Consider the following 4,483-nt stretch of genomic DNA (forward strand, 5'->3'; position numbering starts at 1 on the left):
CACAAACTAAAGTTAATATTTAAAAAGGCACTTAAATTTGATTTGTAGATGTGTCCTTTGGATTTGCTATTGTAATTGTAATGGCATCATAAGAAATACAATTTTTTTCCCTGTGATATTGAATATGCTGATTTGGAAGCTGATGGCAATGTGAAGTTTCTTTTACTTGACACTAAAAGCTTTGTAAAACATAATGAAGGAGGGAGGTTCTGCAACTATGGCAAAACACTTGATGTTCGGATGCTGCTTGGTGGAATTTGTATGAGGAAGTGTTACCTTCTTTGGCCTCAGCATTGTAATGGAAACAAATCAATTCTTTCATTAAAAAAGTACTTTTAAAAATATGGATGGATATAAACGTAAAAGTTTCCCTTGTCCAGTCATGTCCTAGTCTAGGGGTCAGTGCTCATCTCCGTTTCTTAGCAGAGGGAGCCAGTGTTGTCCGAAGACATTTCCATGGTCATGTAGCCAGCATGACTATATGCCAGGGCACATGGAACACTGTTACCTTCCCACCAAAGTGATATCTATTCATCCACTCACATTTGCATACTTTCTAACTCTAGGGGGCAGGAGTTCCGGCAAGGAGTTCACCCTGTTGCACAGTGCTCAGATCTTGAACCTGGGCTTTAGTTTTCTAGCTGACAAAATCAGATTCTTTGACCACTGATCCATCATGCCCCCCCATGGATACCATTGTTTATTAATTAAAAAAACATTTGTTCTGTGGCCACTTGTGGCAGGAGGCTGCATGGCATGGCGCCAGTGCCGTCGCTACGAAGTGAGGCAGGTGAGTGAGGGGGTGAAGCTGCCCCACATGCCCTGCACCCACTTCAGGGCCCACACAGCCAGGCCACTCTTCACTCAGTGATGTCCCCCTGCCCATTCAATGACCCAGCTGCCTGATTGCCTCTTCCCTTTCACTCCCCTCCTGAGCCGGATTGCCATGCTACAGAGGATGGGTGGGGAAGGCTTGGTTGCCTTACTAGTCTCCCTCTGCTGTTTTGGAGGTAGGGGGAAGTGAGGGTGAAAAGCTCTGCTGCTGCTGCACAACAGCTGCATCCGCCACTGGAGAGGCTTTCTTCAGTCCTGACTGCCCTTCACTTGGCAGATTACCTGTCTGGCGGCAGCCTCCTCCTCCTTCTCCACCAACTTCCCCAGAGCTCGTGTCGTGCACAAGCCTCCCCTGCTGCTCCCTCTGCCTGCCACATTCTTTCCTTTTGCAAGCAGACGAAAGTTCCAGTATCCCTCTGGGTGAAAAGTATTTGGGCGCCTATGGGGTGCTTGGAAACCAAGTGCTTGGAGAACTGACAGAGACTGGAAGCTTCATCTGGTAGCAAATGGGGTGCTTGAAAACTGAGCGATTTGCTCAGTTTCCATGGGCCCCATTTGCACGCAGACAAAGCTTCCACTCTCCCTCTAGGCGAAAAGTGTTTGGGTGCCTACGGGCACTTGGAAACTGAGCAATTTGCTCGGTTTCTAGCACCCCATAGACACCCAAACACTTTTCACCTGGATGGAGAACAAAACTTCATCTGCTTGCAAATGGGATGCTTGGAAACCGGGCAAATCACCTGCCTCCCCCCTCCGCTGCATTCGGACTTACTTGTACTGTGCCAGTTGGCTGCTGCTGGACACTATCAGCCCCTGTGCATTCGCCGCCTCTTGTTCTGGCCACTCTCACCCCCCTGCGCTAATTTTTGGGGTAGGGCTTATATTAGACCCACCCCAAAAAGTCAGGCTAGGGATCATTTTCAGTGTGGGTCTTATTTTCAGGAAAACACAGTAGCAGCACAGATGTACCAGCTGCAGCAGGTTCCCACCCAGACTGGCTAACACAAGGAAGGACAATGTTGATAATGAAAGATCCCCACAAGGGAACAGCATTGGCCAACCACTAGCCAATAACCTGCCTTCATACAAGATATAAAGTCCTATCAAACATTATAGCCACCAAGCTACAGTACCAAATGGGCCAATATATAAGTTTGGCTCAGGAGCATTCAGAACACCAGAGGCTCTAAATATCAGATACCCATAGATAGAGCAGTTGTCCAAGTTTCAAGTCCAGACAGATCAATCTTAAATACAGCCTGGATTGACTAGAGGAAAACCTATGATTCAATACCACACACATGGATCTGTGAATACCTAGGGCTACACAAAGTCAACAGGACACTATGAACTTTCCTAAAAAACTCAATTGGACTGTGGAAGACAGCACTGGAAATCAGCTCAAGAAAGGTCACATAAGTGCCCGTCAAGTGCAGCACATACCAAGATGATGCACTATTTCCACTGTTGTTCTGCATAAGCTTAAACTCCTTCAGTCAGATAATCACATACTGGATATGGTAGTTCAAAAGTGGAACTACTGTCAGCCACTTCCTCTACTTAAATGAATCAATTTGTATGCTAAGAGTAAACGAGACATCAACTCACTGATCCACTGACACAGATCTACAGTGAGGACATTGGAATATCATTTGGACTGGAGAGGTATGGCAAGATGGTGGTCAAGAGAGGGAAAATTACTAAGACCAATGTTGTGGAATGGTCAACAAGCCACATAGCAAGCACACAGAGAAGGTCTGAGGCAGCAGCAGATATGAGAAGAAGATCAAGCAGAGGGAATACCATGGCAAGACAAAACCCCATGTGGGATGTACCATTGACAAATGGCTGAAGTGGCAGACGTTGGGAAAACCTACCAGCATTGAGGCACTAATGAGATCCATAGAAGCAGGGGTCTCCCACACTAGACAGGTACCAGGATGCAGACTATGCAGAGAGGCTCAGGGACAGTCCAATACATAGCAGCAGAGTGTAAGATGCAGGCAGGAACAATATGGCACAACTAAGTAGCTGGCATTGTGTATAGGAACATCTGGACAGAATATGGGCTAGAACCTTCCTAAGACCCTTCCTAAGTCTTAGATGGGTCATGGAGAATAAGAAAGCTAAGATCCGGTGAGAGTTTCATATCCAGACAGACAAGTGGGTAGTAGCCAAGTTGACAAGCACCAAAAGGCAGCCGTGGCGATATACAGTAGTTGTGCCAAGTGACAGCAACATCAGGAAGGAGAATGAGAAGCTGGAAAAGTACCAGGGCCTGAAGGAGGAATGAAGAGGATATGGAAAGTAAAAACCAAAATGGTATCAGTGGTGGTATGAGCACTTGGGGCTGTTTCTGTTGAAAAGGGAATTTTCTTCTTGAATAATTTATAAAGTAGAATATTTTATATATTCTAACATACATTATGTGGCTGATTGTGCACAGATCTTCAGTCCGTATTCCTTTGTTACAGATGAGGAGAACACTACTTTACCTATGTTTCCAGAGTGGTTTTAGTACATATGTTTAATTAAGGGAGTGGAAAATATTCCACCTAAATGAACTTGAATAAAATTCACTTAAAAAGGGTATTGTGTAATTCTCTAGATTCTTTTAACCCTTAATTTGCTTCTGCTTAGCCAGTATGATCAAATGTGATCATGATGATGTAAACCATAGTCCAAGAGTCTTAGAAATCACATATAGTCCACCCCATTTAAAACTCTATAAAAAATACTTACAGAGGGATTCTGAAGTGCCACTACCTTGTTTGCTTACTTAACATGCACCTTATGGTAAAATTTCTTATTATGGCCTAAAATAATTAGGAAGCACATGTAACTACACCTAAAAAGATACCCAGTTTAACGAAAATGCATCTTTTGCTTCTAATTTCCCACTAAAATGACAGAAATAAGAGAAGTTTTTTGAAATAAATAACAGAAACTGGACGAGGGAGAAATCAGCTTTATTTGAGGTTACGAGAGCAACATTTGGAGCTTTCTCTCTTTGGAGCCATATATTTTGATATGCAAGTGTTACAGTATTTTTTTTAATTCCACATAAACTGGAAATGGTTTCCACAAAAACAAAAATAAATGTATGGTTCTTTGTTTATGCACAGCAAGATTATTCTCTTATCTTTGTACTAACATGTATGCAGAAAAAAACATAAGCAAATCTTATGCTTAGACTATTACATATTTTCTAACCTACAGTAGCCTGCTACTAGTTGCCAGCGTATGGATAAATATGGTGTAGTGTTTAGCTTGTATTTTTGAAAGGATACCCAGATTAATACCTCTCTACTGCCCAACAATGAAACTGACTACGTATGGCTTTTTTCAGCCTAATCTACCTCCAAGATTTGTTGTGAAGTTAATAAGCAACCTTTTTGAAATTCACCTGTGTGATGTAGAGCATAGTTGTCTACATATTAAGCTAGACCAGTGTTTCTTAAAAGTGTGGTCCTAGCAGTGGTGGGATTCAACTAGTTCGCACTAGTTCGGCAGGCCCAGAATGGACTTCCGGAAGAAACATCCACACAGAGAATGGGTTGTTCACATATTTTAATCCCACCACTGGGTCCTAGGACTCCTGGGAGTCCCTCAATACCCTCTTGGGGGGTCCCCCCAAATCAAATTTATT

The sequence above is a fragment of the Vipera ursinii genome (assembly GCF_947247035.1).
Source record: "Vipera ursinii genome assembly, chromosome: Z".
Taxonomy (NCBI): Eukaryota; Metazoa; Chordata; class Lepidosauria; order Squamata; family Viperidae; genus Vipera; species Vipera ursinii.